Source organism: Emydura macquarii, unplaced genomic scaffold, assembly GCF_026122565.2.
Source record: "Emydura macquarii macquarii isolate MOO-44397 ecotype Brisbane River unplaced genomic scaffold, CSIRO-AGI_Emac_v2 contig_2897, whole genome shotgun sequence".
NCBI lineage: Eukaryota > Metazoa > Chordata > Testudines > Chelidae > Emydura > Emydura macquarii.
In genome coordinates this window covers 23337139-23355002 of record NW_027133034.1, presented here as the reverse complement: position 1 = coordinate 23355002, position 17864 = coordinate 23337139, and the positions used below count along the sequence as shown (strand labels likewise).

The following is a 17864-nucleotide window of genomic DNA, read 5'->3' as shown; positions in this document are numbered from 1 at the left end:
TGACAAGGTGGTTTCCCTGTCTTTTCAGTGGGAAAAGCTGTGCTTGTACACTGGCCGCTGGAGCTTGGCTGCCTGTGTACAAAAGGCAGGAGAGGGGCAGGGCCATGGTCTCATAACCAACTGGCTTATATGTGTACCACCTTTGTCCTTGTCCTCTTACTTGAGAGTGGTGGCTGTAGCATAATCATTGTCTTCTGTGTGGGAGCACTACAGTGTTCCTTGTTCTGTCCTCCACACTCCATGCAACTATAATTTGGTTCCTTTGGTTAATATTGGCAGTGTGTAACTAACTGAGTAGCAGCCCATGCTAGTTCTGTCTAACAATCATCCTTCACATGAGTGCATTACATATATTAATGAATTTCTTCTCACAACACTCTTATGACGTAGGGAAGTAGTATCCCTATTTTACCAATGGGGAAACCAAGAAACAAAGTGATTGTGCCTTGCCCCAGGTCATCCATGAGTCTGTGACAGAGCTAGAAATGGAACCCAAACCTTCTTCATCTACTCCAGTGCTTTAATTGCATCATCCTTTCTGTAAGAAGAACGATCTGCTTCCCTGAGCAGCCTCCCAGTACTCTCCTTGCTACTTTCATGTGTTAACTTGCGGATTGGCATCTCCCTGTTGAGTTGTTGTGCCCCTTCAACAGTTCAAATCCCAGAACACCTAGTGTACAGAAATTGGGATTTGGGGTGTCTGGTGCTCTATTATGCATGAATGTGTGCCACACTTCAACAAGGAGGAACCACAACAGAACTCCCCACCTCAGGCATAATTCCCAGATCAAATCTTTTAAGGTAGCAGTAGGCCAGAAGTCATGGAGTCGTGGCAAGGAAGGGAGTGAGCACGGGGAGAAGGCATAGAGATCCAGAGGCTTTGATTGGGTAAAGAGAGGGAGAAGTCGTCCAGTGGGCAGGTAGTGCATAGGGAGACAGCCTCTGATTACAAGCATCCTCAAGCAAATCAATTCCCCATTTGCCAGAACTTTCCCCACACCTCGCAAGGGACAAGCTGCCTCATGCTTCCTTCCTTCAGGCAAACCATCATGCCCCTTATGATAAGGATTCTTATCCTGATCAGAACCAGCTGCCAAAACTCTCTCACATCTGCTTCCTCATAACCTGCTTTCAGTGTTTCAGTTGTAGCCCTTAGCGGCTCATTAGTCCATGTATTGTAAAAGGATATGAACAAAACAAAATCAACCGAACAAGAAAACTGAATCTTATAGATTTGTTTCAATCCTTGTTTCCGTATTACTCTTCTCGTCTTATCTTTCCACTCATCTAACTTCTCTTGCCATACTCGATCCCTTTGTACCCATTATCACCTTTAAAATAAGATGTTTTCCTCCACAGCCCTGCACTGCTTTGCTTCTGCTCTTCCATCTTTTGCACAGTTTCTGAATGCAGCTAACAGTTGCTCTTCGTGAAATCATTTATTTTAGAGAACCTCCTAAAGCTCTCTACAAAAAAAGGAAAAAAGAAAAGAAAATCTGTCCTTAAGCAGGTCAAATCAGATTAAATGTTAATATTTCTCTTATCTTGAAATTTGCAACTGGATTATGGTGACTCTGAGGTGATTTCAGGAAACGAGTTCCCTAGGATTAATGAGGAAACTGCATTAACTCCTCCACCCCATCTGCCAGGAAAAAGAAATCTCTGCTCCTGCTGCCAAAGGCTATAATCCTTTTAGAATGCGAGACTACCACAGTTTTCCAGGAACCCATTTTTTTAGTCTGTACACTTCATTATTGCCCATACTAGTGACTCTTTGAATATTCAGATTTGAGAAGAAAAAATGTTTTTTTCTGATACAACACAGCTATAGCAGGAAAAAATACCTTTAATTATTCTTTCATGCTGTTATGACTATTTCATCATTGATAACTGCTTGTTGCACTTTAAATTGTTTTTTGATTAGATTGTGAGTTTACTGAAGCAGTTGTAGTAAATATGCTCTCTGGAGATTGCCAGGTGCATCTTCTGTAGTTTATTGTGGAAACCTCAGGTACTTTTTGTAGGCTGTAGAAAGAAGCTCACCAGGTGCCAGCAGAAGATGTCAAATGCCTTGTCAATAAATTTAATTCTGTTTTGACTCACGGATGGTTCACATCAGTTCAAATAATATATTTACCCCATTGCTGAATATCCAGTACATTTGAATATATAATAATTGCTGAAGACTCATTTCAGAGACAAAAATCCATTAGGCTTTCATTGCTACATGAACAGATGGAAGCAAGGTTCTTTTGGAGGTTTGATGCCTTGTATAGCACAGAAACGGGGATAGCTTCTGTAATACGGAATCCTAATGTTGCTGCAGCATTTAGAACGTGTCATTTTACATATTTTGCGGAGACATTTGCTATTGTATCTCTATCTAAAGCATACTAAGTAGTAGTTCAAGACAGGAAAAGTGTATCTTAGGTGTGAAGCTTTTGAAAAATCTTTTCCTTCTGTTGTATATATTCTAACTTTTAAATTTTTTTCTAGTAAGTATATTTTCATAGTTGCAATTTCACAAAGGAGGAGAGCGAATGAGAGCAAATACAGTACATATAGTAGAGAGTTGTTTGTTGCTATATAATTCACTTCCATTTGAGAGAGAGTGGCTGTAACTCATGGGAGGCAGAGAACTGAGGTCACTGTTTTCCGTGCAGAAATGAATTATATTATATTCTGATGCCCACTATTATGCAGCTGTAGTTACTACTTACTGAACCAGCTGCTATATTGTTTATTTTATTGCAAATTGAGAGTCTTTTGAAGTAAAATTGCTAATATTTTGAGTCAAAGATACAAAAAGAACGAAACAGGAGATTATAGGCCAAACTTTTAAGCACTTAAAAGCCCTCGTGCCCATGGAAAAACACTCATAAAATTGCATGGTTCTGTGTGTTTGTGGAGCTGTAGCAATTAAGGGTGCAGCTCTCATTTTGCCTGCTTAATTGATCTTTTAAATAAGTAAAAATGTAGTTGCCTGTTAAAATACCTGTTTTACACATGGTTATACCTGGGAGCAAAAATTGTACCGATGCTAATGAACTTTTGGTTTTTTAAATTTGCAGTATATCTCAGATCTAGAGTAGACTGGAAAATGGGTTTTTTTTTCCCATGGAAATTGTTCTGGGGGAAAAAAAATCCCCATTTGAAATTTTTCCCAGTGGAGATAAAAATGATATTCCATGGGAAAACTAGAAAAATTAACAAAATATGGAAAAACCAACACCTCTACTTTGTTACTGTTTTTCAACCATTGTCATTTGGAAAACAGTAAGAATATGTGGAAAGTGGGGTTTTCCCTCTTTTTCAAGCACTGTGTTTACCAACTGAAGAAAAAATAATGGTTAACTTTGTTAACATCTATGGCTTAAAGTGAGCAAGTGAGGAAAAAGTTACTCCTAAAAGTGAGAGTGTACGTACCCATTGAAAATGAAACTTTCACTTTAAAGTGTTTAGTTAATACTTTAAAGATGAAAATTTTACTCTTCTCCCTTTTTTAACTTAAGAAAAATCTCCCCACTTTTCTAGGGGCAAAAAATAGAGCGTTTAAAATTTTAGTGAAACAGGAAAGAGTATGTTTGTTTTGAGACTGGACTTGATGTTCCTGCGAGGATGGAAATCCTTTGTTAGTTATCTGTTTATCTTTTTGTTTTTGTTGCATTTCCACCAACACGGAGCCCTTGTTTACTAGCAAAAGGGCATATAATTGAGCACAGTGTGCTGCTTGCTCTTTGATTTATGCTATTCACTGATACACATATCGTGCCGTCTTCTGTATAATGACACAGAATCTGAGCTATAGCTCAGGAAGTTTTAGTACAGCTCATTGCAGGAATGAGGAGTGCAAAGATAGCTTTTAGCTACCATTGTGCTTTACAAATCCTGGGCCTATCTGCACCACACCAGTTCCTCATAACAATTTACAGCAACTTGACAACTGCTGTAAGTTGTGCTGACTGCCAAAAGTCCAAAGGTGGCATTACAGTAGCCAGGAATTGACAGGATATAGTGATTACCTGTCCATATTCCCTTTCCCTTGTTTGTATTCTGACACTGGCCACAGATAGGGGGATGGTAAAAGAGGGCTACAGTTACCCAAGTAACTGTATTACCCAAGTATCCCATAAGGTGGAAAGATCCTCTGCTGGCCAGTTATGCCATCTTTACAACAACTTTTGTCAATAGAGTGGTGTAATGTTTCCCTAATGTACTATCTAAGGGGGGATTCTTTACCAGGTCTGGCAGAAAGGAGAAATATCCTAGGTACAATACTTAGAATTTTTAACAGGTCAGCATAGTAGTTAGTGTCTAACTCCAGCCCTAGGGGCCAGGGGTCAGTCCAGGGGAAGGGCAGAAGGGTAATCTGTGCACCATAGCTCCTCAGTCTTAATAGCTGGAATACCTCTTTTAGTCCATCTTTTTCTTAGAGAACAATTAAATGCTGATCCGTAGACCACGCAGACCACAGTTCAGCTTTGTTTGTGGTTTTACTGGGATTCTTTCTGTGGTGGTGTCTTGTCATCTGGAGAATCTGCTCTTCTTCTTTTGCAGCCGGCCCTGATATTGGCATTTTTAGGTGGGCTACACATGGGCCCACACCATGTGACCTACTAACTTACTTTTTGGATTATGGTAGCACATCTTTATAAATGGGAAAGAAACCCTCAGAAGAGGAAATAAATCATGTAGCCTAAAACAGTGCTATTTTTATATTAGAATTGATCACGTCTGTCTACCTGAAAAAGGAAATGGTTGAGCTAAGACATGGAGAGGGAAGCTTGTTTTTTATCTGCTTGTTCCCTTCCCAAATTTACTTTAAATAATACTTACCCAAATTGTATTGCTGCTCTATATCTGTGTTGCAATTATTCCATGGAAACAGAAGCAACTGCTGTTTTGTATCTCTTCTCCAGACTCCCATTTTCTAACTGAAATTGAAATATGAAACTTCAAAAACAGGAATAATAATCTGAAGTACAAATTTCTTTAATGGATTGTGACAGTTAAATCGGTCCCATAATGGCTGGGTGGAGACGGGGGAAAAACCAAAACTTTCAAAGAACAATCATGCTGTTGCTAGAACTAGAGGGTCCAATGGAGCGGCTCTTAAGGCAAAAGAAAAATGAACATCTCCTCCATAGTTAGTTATTCTTTGTATGTGAAATTCTAGTAATCTGGGGACATATCAGCTTCTGAAATCTTCCCCTGATAGTTATAGTTATCTTTTTGTAGCAATAGTCCTCATTTTTCCTAATTAATATTTTATTTTGTAATGTAGGAAAACTTGGTATTTTATATTATGCAATATATTATTATTGTCTTCCCTTCATTCTTTAGACTTCTCTAGTTACACAAAGATTCTTCCAGAGGGAGCAGAAGTAGGTCCCTCTAATCTTTCAACATAAATGTTAGAATCTATATGTGGAAATTTCATGCTTAGGCCTCATTTTGGTATTAAAACTGTGTGGGCAACTTGTAGTATGCAAATGAAGTAGTTGATTTTACAAGGAGGGACTTGTATCTAAGATCAGAGTACAGCCATTTGTGTTTAACAATGGACTCACCTTGCCCATGTGCTCTCTGTATCTAGTAGAATAGCTATGCTCTCAGAGAAGAGAAAACTTGGATGTAAAGGAACACTGGAATGATTTTGAGGATTGTAAAAGATTGACACATATTATGTGAAATTCTGGCCCCACTGAAGTCAGTGACCAAACTTCCACTGACTTCATTGGGATAGGCTCTCATTCATTATGGTTGCTTTAATTTGTTACATTAGTCATTACAAATGACAGGTGTGTGGCCTGGTACTCATAAAATTGTCACCCTGATATATGTGTCAATGCAAAGAGAAAATGACAAATTGATTCTCTTTTGCAGATTCTCATGCAAATTTCTCATGTTTTTAGCCAATCAATATGAGGATACTTTTATTTTTTTTAAAAATACGTATTGTTTTTCTCCTGACTCTGACTATCCCTTACATGACAATGAAACCGGTATTTAGTTTCAATTCTTACTGATATTATAATGGGAATATTTTGCAGTTATATCCATCTCCTATTCAAATATGGAATTTGACAGATACAGGTCATTCTGTTCATCAGTGACAGGCTATGATTACTGTTTCTGCTTTGTATCTATCTCTTATTATCATGACATTTTTCCTAACGATGCCTGACCCAAACAGGAAAATAATATGGTCTCGTGTCCCGGAACTGGATTTATGACAGATGCTGGCTATTGCACCAGATTGTGGCCCTGATCCAGCAAAGCACTGACGCATGTGTTTAACTTTAAGCGTGTAAATAGTCACATTGGCTTCAATGGGACTAGTAATGTGGTTTGGTGTAAGCTAAGACAGAATCTAATTCAAAGTGTAACCTATTTTAACTCTTTGTGGAGGGGTTTCTTAGTCTTGCTTAGCCTGGGAAATGAGATCTGCTAGGCACTCTTTTCTTCTTCTTGGAAGATGTTGTCTTCTGAACCGTAAAGCTAGCAAGGGGTGGTTATTTTTGTTTTTTAGTGACTCCTGTTATTTCAGAAATGATTCTGCAGAGGCATGTCTTACTCCCATATCACTTACGCATTCATTTAAAGATTTGTGTGCTCGTTATTTAAAATGTACTGTTTATAGTAAGAAGCTTCTTTTCAGGTACCAAAAGGAGAATTATTGTTAGAGGTATCTTATATGAGAGAGAAAGAAATCAAATATTCAGATACCTTAGGCAATATATTTTGTATAGGATGTGTTCCTTTTTATTCCCTCACATTAGTGTGCATATTGTATTTCTGGAGTGACTTTAACTTTCTGATGTCCTCTTCCTTGGATGGGTTGTCCAGCCATGAGAACACTCATGAAAACCTTTTATCGAGGGTGGTCAAAGACTCTTCAGGAATAGACAGCAAGAAACTCCTGCATTTAAAGTATCACTTTAAAACAGTATTCTTTCATATAGCAGACAGTTTAATTCAAAGGCTTTAGCTGACCAAGTGGTTAATGCAGAATGCTTCATTCGGATCATGTCATACATAGTTTCAGGTACTTTTGTTGCATCTCGGGAAGAGCAAGCACAGGTTTATTTAAATGCACTGGTTTCACAACTTAGTCAGGGGAAAAACATTCAAACTATTTGTTAAGACAACCCCCCCCCCCCCCCCCCCCATTAGTGAAATAACTCTTCTTTATTCTGGAAGACTGCAAAAGCATTTCAGAGTTTATCCTATCATATGACTTTGCAAACATAAAAGAATTAAGATGAGTTTACTGGAACTTGAAGATAAGATAAAAGAACTTGAGGCTAAACTAACACATCGGTTTAATTTGGAGGATAAATCTGACTCACATGCTGGCAGGTTTTTTGTAGTGTTGTGGTAGCCATGTTGGTCCCAGGATATGAGAGAGACAAGGTAGATGAGGTAATATATTTTATTGGCAGGTTGGCATTTAAGACTCTTCTTATCAGAGTCTCCATATTAATTATTTTTAGCTAGGCATAGATTTTTTTCCCCATAAAGCACTAAACCAGGGAGATTTTTAGCAAGATTGACTTTAGCAAGATGGGAGATTGCATTTCACTATGCATTGAAGAGGGATTGGCTTCTCCAGGCCTGATTATTCCATTTTTTGTCTTATTGCATAAACACATCCCCAAACAAATCATCTATCATCTTTTAATGAGAACCCTTATATTCACTTGAAGAAATTTATGTAATTTGCTGGGTGAGTCTTTGGATTTCTCACCATTGTGACCGGCTTATATTAATGGTACATTTCCTCAAAACAGGCTAGCCCTATTTTTTAACCATGGACGGATGAAATGCATTAACAATTATTTTGTTGTGCATGTGCATTCATACAGAGACTTTTAGTGTACCTCTAATCTTCCCTATGCTAATTTTGTTGCTTATTCAGACCTTTAAGATTTTATTCACAAATTTGTTGAGCTAAAAACTTTGGTGGAAGTAATCTTCAGTATGTCTGGTGTAATTAGAGGCTTAATTTATCTCCTCTATAAAGAATTATATAGATCTTTTTATGCCTCTGGGAGAGTGAATCAGAAACACCTGGGAGATATCGAGCAAGGAACAAATTACAGGTGACATAGGAAGTAAGATCTCATTGAATGGTCATGAAATTCCTCACACAACAGATACACAGGGATCTCAATATAAAATAGCTGATATAATATATATATCACACCACCTCTCCATACTTGGGTCCCAATTCTGTGTTGTGATGTGCGCAGGTGGACAGCTGCATTCATATGGAGACCCACTGAAGTCAACAAGGCTCTGCATATGCACAGCAGTCCACCAACATAGATCACAGTGCAGGAATGAGGCCTAAGTATGTTATGAGATCTAGCCCATTTTTTTTCCAGTGTGCAAGGAGGCCTTCACTAACCAGAAACACTGGTGGAGATGAAAGACTTTTGTGTGAGAAAAGGAGGCCATACCTGAAATATCTTCCACAGAAAGCAAAATATTATCCTGACTCTAGTGTGAAAGATTTTCTAACAATTAATTTGAAACAGTGGTGGAATTTTTCTTTTGAAATCTCTCAGGAGAACATACTAAAAGATGCTGGGGAGAGAGGAGCATTGGAAAATGTTAATAAAGAAAAACAGGTTGTTCTTCAGAGATGTGCAGATCCATTAAGTGGGTATATGTGGAAATTTTTTTGTTTGTTTGTTTGGTTTATTTAATTTATGGAACTGGGGGCGGGGGATATAGAAGATGTGAGGGAAGTTAAATGTTGACTCTTCAATGTTGGTTTGCTGTGGCTGTCACTGGGAATAAATAACATTTACTTTAAGGAAAAAGAAGATAATTTTAATGGCAAGGAGCCCTGGACTTCTTTGTGAATCACATTATCTCAGGAACAAAAGCAATCTTCTGCAGTATACCGTTTGTTCCATTTTTTTTTTTTTTTTTTGCAGATATGAGCACTCTTAAAGTAATTGGCTCATAGCTTCACTTCTCTCAAGCAGTAACATATATTCTTTTTCTGTTTGTTGTTCTGAAACTCTCAGGATTTTTTCCACTTGTGTCTGTGTCATAAAGAGGATTCCCAAGATTCTGGTGATCCTGGGAATCCTATTCCACAGTCCTTTCTGTGTCAATGTGAGGTCTCCCATGTGTCATGCTGCTATTTTCCAGTATCGTTCCGACAGTTGCAAAGTATATCCCTCCTTTTTTCTCTCTCCAGGAATTCAGCTTCTTCTCATTGAAATGAATACAACAGTTTACATTTCATATTCTTGAGCAGACAAGGACATCAAAAGTCTCATTTTCCAATAGCCTTCCAATTGGAAGAGAGCTGTGCTGTTGGGGAACTGGGAGAATATTATATTGGGGGGAGGACTGCTTGTTCTCTCATTTTAAATGGAGTGGTAGATGCTATGCATACACAGGGTCTAAAATAGAGAGAGGCCTTTTTTGTTGTGTTACTTTATATTTTTACATGTTATTTCTTGATTTTTGTAAAGCTTTTGACACAGTCCCACATGACATTCTTATAACCAAACTAGGGAAACGTGGTCTAGTTTAAATTCTTAGAAGATGGGCGCACAACTGGTTGAAAGACATTCTCAAAACAAGTTATCAGTGGTTCACTGTCAAACTAGGAAGGCATATATAGTCAGTTCCCGCAGGTGTCAGTCCTCCCTCTGGTACTATTTTATATTTTCATTAATAACTTTGATAATGGAGAGGAAAGTATGCTTATAAAATTTTCAAATGACATGAAGCTGGGAGGGGTTGCACGTACTTGGGAAGACAGGATTAAAAGTCAAATTGATTTTGACAAGTTGGAGAATTGGTCTGAATTCAACAAGATGAAATTCAATAAAAATAAGTGTAAAGTACTTCACTTAAGAAGGAAAAATCCAGTGCACAGCTACAAAATGGGAAAAATTGGCTGGCTGGTAGTACTCTTGAAAAGGGTCTTGGGATTATAGTGGATCAATAATGGAATATTGGTCAACAAGGCTTCCAAGGAAGGTTATGGAACCTCCTTGATTGAAGGTTTTTGAGAACAGGTTAGACTGGTCTAGATATAGTTTCTGCCTCAGCTCAGGGGGGCAGGACTTGTTGACCTCTTGACATCCAGCACTACATGTCTGTGATTCAACGTTAGCCACATTTCTTATGCCATTTGTTGTGGTTGGCTTCCCCAGACCAGATTATCCAATTTCCTTTCTTGCCAGATATGCAAATCCCAAAGCATATCAAATCAACACTTTTAATCAGTGCCCTTATGTGAACTTGAATAAGCTTATGTAATAACTTTATGGGGACAGAGCAATGTGGAGATATGGGGCCCCTGTGGATCTCCCATGTTTGGGGGTGAGATCTGAACCCTCTTCTGTGTGAGGTGTGTGAGCCTATCTCTCCCTCCCTCTGTCCCCAACATGTAGCCTGCTTTTGGAGTGCCATCGCTATGTTTAACATGCAACTATAATTTGAATGTGGTTCTTAATGCTGAAGGTAGAAATGCTGACTGATTGTCCCAACCGATGCGAATGGTTGCGTGAAAAAGAGATAACGGGAGTCAATGGGTCCAGAGAGACCCAAGGGTTCAGAAATATGCTTTGGAGTGGTTGTGGGGCTGCCACAAGCAGCAGACATGTATATTAGTATCTTAAGAGATGATCATGCGTGATGTCTAAATATACCGACAATTGGTTGATATCTGGTTTCCATAGCCCTGTAAATAAAAGGATAGAGTCTCACTGGCACTTTGTCATAAGCTAAGAGAATGAACAGAGAGCAAGAAAGGAGGACTGAAGGAACAGAAAAGAACAGTGTAGAATGAGCCTTCTGACCTTATCATTTTTGTATTACTGGACTAAAGAAAAACAACAGGTGGACATTAGAAGTGCCGGCACACGACAGACATCCATTAACAATTTCTATCCAGAAATTTAAAAAGCTTTCAGGGAAGATTTCCAAAGGCAGTTAGGCTGCAATTTCCATGGACTGTCAGTGCGGAGCAGGCGGTCTAACTGTCTTTTGTGCCTTTGGAAATTTCCACCTTCTTTTTTTGCTTATTTCAATTGAAAATGAAACATATGCCTTTTTAGGGATACTTGAATCTGAGGATCAGGTACAGAAGAAAGGATGCTAGAACTTTTGTGAAAGGCTCTAATCAGATAAAGAAAGAGTAAAGCAGATTTTTAGTGGAAAGATACAAAGGAAGAAACTACATTTTGACAGAAATCCCAACATTTTAAGCCTTCCACAGCTGTTACAAATTATATGTAGTATCATCTGCTTGAGTTCTGTCTGTAGAATTTCCAGAAAACTGTATTGTTATCTTCATCAAAGCTCTGCTGGAAAAAAAATATAAACTATTATTTTTGAGCTATTGCATTCTTCTCCATGTCAAAAGTGCCTCTTTCTGTGCTGTGAAACAGCCACCTGGAAATTGGTAAAAAGCAGAAGGACTTTGAAAACCAGATGCTGCACCTGAGGTTAGCTGTTCTAGGAAAATAAATGACAAAGAGGAATAGTATAACCATGAAAAATGTGCCTAAGAATCAGGAGAAAGATGTGCAGAGCAACTCTTGGTGCACATATTGAAGTTGCTGTAAGGTCTTACTCAATGTCATATTATTTTGACAATTAATATGTAAAATGAAAGATGTGTAATAGTAAAGTGAAAACCAGAAATATCCTTTACATGATTTTGGAACAATCATTCATCTCTTGAAGGTGCAGCCAATGAGTCATGTTAGTTGATTTCAGATGAGAGCAAGATCTCTAACATTTATTTTTTCACTAATTTTTTTTTTTCCTCTTCCAAGAAACCTAGTGCTAGTTGTTCAGCATTGTCAATATTGAACAATTGATTGACTCGGTTATTTATTTAACATTGGTCCCACCTGGAAATATTTGTTTTCTGAAAGGGAAAGATGTATTTACTTTTCTCCTCAGCTATATGCTACAGTTTAATTAAGGAGTGAAAAAAAAAAAAAGGACAAAAGTTCACCGAGATTATCAATTACAAGCTTATAAAAACCACTCTATCCACACTGATATAAAGGTCTTCCTGGGACATATGAATGAAGAGTAACAACTTTTCAGATACAAAAACTTTATGCTATAAAATATAAAATATATGAATAATAAAATATATGAATAATTGCAGGGTAAATATAGTCTGAAATTCATTATATGTAATTGATATTAATTAAATTATATAGTTTCTGGAAATTACCATAAAGTATGAAAGAAAAAGTCATAGCTGTATGACAAAATCATTGGTAGCAAATTGATACATTGTGCTATATGGAATAATAATAAGTCAATAATATACATAGAATCAGCCTAACCATCAGCAGCAAACATACAACAATGGGAAAAGTCTGTCTTGGAATTCTATTAATAAATTCCTTCAGTGCCACTTTTATGGTTCTGCTGTCCCTAGAGCAGTCTCCTGGAGGTATGCACAGGTTTTCCGGGGGATACATCAACTCATCTAGATATTTGCCTAGTTTTACAAAAGACTACATAAAAAAGCACTAGCAAAGTCAGTACAAACTAAAATTTCATCCAGACAATGACTTGTTTATACTGCTCTATATGCTATACACAGAAATGTAAGTACAATATTTATATTCCAGTTGATTTATTTTATAATTATTTGGTAAAAATGACAAAGCAAGCAATTTTTCAGTAATAGTGTGCTGCGACACTTTTGTATTTTTATGTCTGATTTTGTAAGCAAGTAGTTTTTAAGTGGGATGAAACTTGGGGGTCCTCAAAACAAATCAGACTCCTGGAAGGGGTATAATAGTCTGGGAAGATTGAGAGCCACTGCCGTATGGCTCCTTGATCAAATTATTGCTTTGTATTACAGAATTTACATATATGATTGGGTGCACTTAAATTTATTTTTGGTTCTAGACATTAACCATTCTAGGGAACTACCACATGTTAAATATAGGGCGTATCGCTGAAATCTATGTCTCTAAAAACTGGAATAAGCAGTATAAGCGCGCACACTGTAATATGGCCTAATATTCAAAGATACTGAGCACCTGCAGCTGTCAGTGTTCTCAGTGGGATTTGTGGATGTTCAACACTTCTGAAAATGAGGCCACTAATGTATATTGAACAGGATTTCCTTTGTGATGATATTTTCAAGTGTTTGTTGGCAAAATTATGAAAGTTGCTGAGTCCCTGGAACTTCCTTTGGCTTCATAAAAGCCCATAAGGGGCACCTATTCAGCTGGTACTTCCGTCACCCAGCCAATGTGTCTTTTGCTCACAGAGGCATATTGGAGCCTTAAGAGTTCTACTTTCCTAGTCACTTTTATTGTAACAGAAAGGCTGAAAGTCTGACTGCTTCTGTAAATCACATTGGTTCCCCTTTAGTTTGTGTTTGCTGCTGCTCTTCCATTTTTTCCTTTACAAATGCTACTTTGATAAATTCATTTTGGCAGGCATGCTTGGGGAAGATTTTTTGTTATTTGCCACTTCTTTTTATACACAATATATTTTTCTTGAAAATCAAGAACTGACATTATTCCCTTTTTTCTTTCTCATGCTGCTGAATTGCTTCTCCTGGATAATGATAGTAGTGACTAAAACTTTCAAACTTGGGTGTCAAAATCTAGGTTCCCAAATCCACGCTTAAAAAACAATTTTCCGAGGTACAGAGTAACCCTATTATCATGAAGTTAATGGGAGCTCCAGGTACTCAGCAACTGTGAACACGAGGCCACTTTGCTCTGATTTCAGGAAAAAAAAAAGCTTGATTCTTTTCAAGATTACTGAGGACCTGGAGCTCCCATTAACTTCAAGAAACGCTGGGATTTCTCAGCATCTCTGAAAAGTAGCTTCTTTTTAGGTTTCTACATATGGATTTGGGAGCCAAATGTTAGGCATGCATGTTTCAGCATTCTGGCCATAGCTGTTACCCCAATAATAAATAGAGCATTTAGCCACTCACAGTGCCTGAGAGAGAAACAACTTGAGTTCAACTGGACTTTTCCGTGGTGCAGTTCCCCTGCGCGGTAGGTGTCAATGGTCATAAGTGATATATAGATGTGTGAGGGTTTAGTTGGTGTTGTAAGGGAGCACAAATGGAGAACTAAATAATGTGCTCTTCATTGCCCACACATCCCTTCCAGGATTTCCCAAACCTTAAGTTTGCCCACTTTCTGTACGTGGCTTACTGTTTTACTGATTGATTTTCTGACCCCGGCAGGAAACTCACAATTAAAGGTAGACGCTGCAGCCAACTATCCGGAATCCTGTTCCCACTTTATTGGGCAGTCTTACTACATACAGCCTTTCAGTTTTGCAAACACAATGCAGATGTTTAGTCTCTTGGCTACTGGAAGTGATTAGGCAGTAGAACAGTGCAAATAATGGGTTTTTTGGTTTGCTGCCTATTCCAAGATATTGGGGGAAAATCTTTTGTTTGACCCAAAATGAAATTCTTAGGTTTTAGGTTTTGTGGGCTTTTTAATTAAAAAAAAGAAGGACATTTCTAAATGAAAAGCCACTTCTAACTGGAAAATTGCAAAGTTTCATTTTAAAAATGTTGAAACTTATTTTTTTACAAGAACAATTTTGATTAAACCAACACAAAGTTATAAAATGTTTTGGTGTTGCCCAATCTGTATTTTTTGCCAAAGAAAGATTCAGACCAAAAATTTCACTCAGCCCAACTAGACAGTCTAGTCACTGTGTGTATTTCCAGCTAAACTCCACATTAAACTGAATTGAAGGTTGAGTACATATGAGTAATTTAAAGGTGTAAATATTACAGGGATGTTGTAATTAACTCCAGCCCATCACCCCCCACCCCTCAAAAAGGCATTACATAATCCCAGGAAAGGAAGAGTCAAGTTTGAATTGAAAAGAAACTCAAGCGTGTTGGGGTTTGGCAATGTATAGCTGAAGCAACTGAAGCATCTTCACTTCATCATGCAATACTCATACCGTTTTGATTTGCGCCTCGTAATAGTTCTAGTCCCAGGTTAGATTAAATTGATATTCAAAGACACATGAGAGTTGTTTTCATTCAATTTCCCTCATGGTGTCACTGTCTAAATGGGTGTATAGGGACTTCTCATCTTTTGAAATCCTAATTTATTCATTTTTTTAAAATCCAGTGTAACCATTAATTCTTGAATGTCTGGAACAGAACCGGTTTGGTTACATGGCTTAATATGTTATACAGCTTGAAAGGTTTTTTAATATGGTTTTTAGTTTGTAGCTTGATTTGCTTTGAAATAACATTTTGAAACAAAATTTTTCATTTAATTGGAATGCAGTAATAATGTGTGAAAGATGGAAATGTTTTTGATCGAAAAATTTCAACTGAATCTAGACCAGAAAGTGCCTGACACATTGTGGGTATTACTATAACAAATAAATGATGATGATGATGATGATAATCATGCTCTTACTCAGAATTTATTTTCTGAGATCATGGCCGAATCAATTAAAATATGAGATCATTAGGAAAACAGCTGCCATTATGTCATTTGTAGCAGGAATGAGAGGTGCAAATATGAATGCTGCATGGGCCTAAAACCAAAGTGGGCCTTAATGAGAAAGTTTGGAAATGTTAGCATTCAGGATTTCCCTTTATGTCACTTATTCACCAATAAGTGTCTAATGAAGCCAGGGCTCGGTTTATTTGACTTGGTCATTGACTTCAATCATTAATAGCATAGCTGAGATCAGTGAATTTAGTATAATAGATTTCTGGTTTCTTTTTAAGGAAAAGAAAACTTAGGAATTTGCTGCTTCTGTAGTTCTACCTGTGCATGCAGGATGCAAATATTCTGTAAAATTGATTTATCAAAAATAAGTAAATAATCAAATCAATCATTTCTGCAACTTCATTTTTTTTTCATATTGAAATTAATGTTATATTCTGTCTAAGACCACAACTTCAGTCAGCTGTGAGAGAGTTTACTTTGTCAAGTCCCTTGAAAATGTAGTAATGGATTCTGAAACTGTTCCTCACTAAAGGAACGTTGGCAAGGACAGAATTAGAGCAAATGCACAGGGAGAAGGCACAACCTGGAAGATGTCTTTATATTCCCAGACAAGTGTTCTGCTCATAAAGGCCCATGTCTATGTTCAGAGCTATTAGAATGTGTGGCAGACAGACAGTGATCTTTACACCATTGAGCTACTATGGTTCAGAATTAAGTTTTTGTTCTAAGCCAATGTGATCATTCTGAGGAAATAGCAGTTTGGGATCATAACTGAAGAAAACTTTTTGAGGTGGTTAAAAAACATGATCTGTAATCATACCTCTGGACGGTGTGCCTTCCTCTTTATTTCAAAATGTATACATGAAGTTTCCACAAAGGGCTGTGAGATAAATTAAGGCACTGAGATGCAGATCAGTAAACTATGGCTAGAGGCTACATTACACCTCTCTGCCGGACCACAGACAAATGAAACATCATAATAATGAAATTAAAAGTCTGATCTCCAACTTCTGATACATTAAAAGATGTAGCACTGATGTACTAGAGGTGATCTTGGGTTCCTGGAAACTCTTTATTAAAATTCAACCATGCAACGGAGAGGAAGGTTGGAATGATTTATCTGCCTCTGACAAAGTTCACACCCTTTTGGGATACTGCTAAATTGTCCTTTCCAGAGATTAATTGTTTCTGTGGCTCACCAAAGTACTTCTGAATAACACTTTTTTTTTTTTTTTTTTTTTTTTTTTTTTTTTGGGGTAATGAACAAGATTGTAGTAAACACCGTTGTTTCAAAAAACTTCCAGGGAAAGGAAATTCTCACATCCTTGAAAGTCTTTTTCTGAATCCACTGCTTTAAAATGTGTTGAATACTGTACTACGCTTTCAATATACTCCCTCTATCAAGGAGTTTAGGATTTAGCCCTCTGTGCTTTGCAAGAATGAAATATAAACATTGCTACACCAAGTTAAACTATTCTAACTAAGGTGGTCCCCATTTTCTTGGTTATGATTATGGGAAAGTATGTTTGTACAAGGGGGAAAAATAGATTCCCCATACTCTCAGACTTTTTCTGTGAACCTACATGGTAATTTTGAACCTGAGGTTTATCCTAGGCTGGGGGAGAAATTGAATGGGAGCGGCTTTGTTAAAATATTGTCAGCGCAAGACTGGGAAGCAGAGCCAGAAACTCAAGGCAGGAGAAGCTTACCACAAAGCCTCTTCCCACATGTCAGCAGGAATTGGTCTGCTTCAGTTAGTTAAAAATTATCAGACTTGTGACTAACACTAAATGCTAAATACCTTAACACTCTAGAGATGCATCTTAGATTGAATTGAAATAACTTCCTCCAAATTTAGAGGGGGGAAGAGAAATAAATAATGAAAGGGTCTTCCCATGTGCTGTGCATATCCAGCATATCGCCTGTGTTTTTTGTTATCTGGTGATTACCATTGAGGTATTCTGAGATAGTCCATATACAGAAAATGAATGTGGGGTATGGGACCTGATTACAGCACAGTATTCCCCCAACACAGTTAAAGCATGGATCAGTCTTGCTTTGTAGACATAATAAATCTGCATTGTAATCATGTTCTCTTCAACCCTGCAAAGTTGAACTCCATAACACAATTCAGCATCGCCATTAAAACACGTTTTGGCCTGTGTATCCTACAAGAATGAACCAAATTTTAACCATGCCCAGGAGTTAACATGTTGAAACAAGGTCCCTCCACACTGTAGGCTTTATAGTGTAGATTAAACTTTTATTATAGTGTTGTTAAGTTCTTGTTTCATTTGTTGGACAGTTTCAAGGAATCTAGATCAAGTGGTCACTATTAGACACTTCATTATCTTTTACCAAATTACTGTTACTGCAGTTTTTGCCATTTAA

At 37.5% G+C, this 17864-nt stretch overlaps 1 protein-coding gene across 5 annotated transcripts in view; it reads left to right on the top strand.

Annotated features, from left to right (window-relative positions):
* Positions 1–17864, top strand: part of PRR16 (proline rich 16) — a 135646-nt gene that overhangs the window by 69266 nt on the left and 48516 nt on the right. The window lies entirely within an intron of this gene.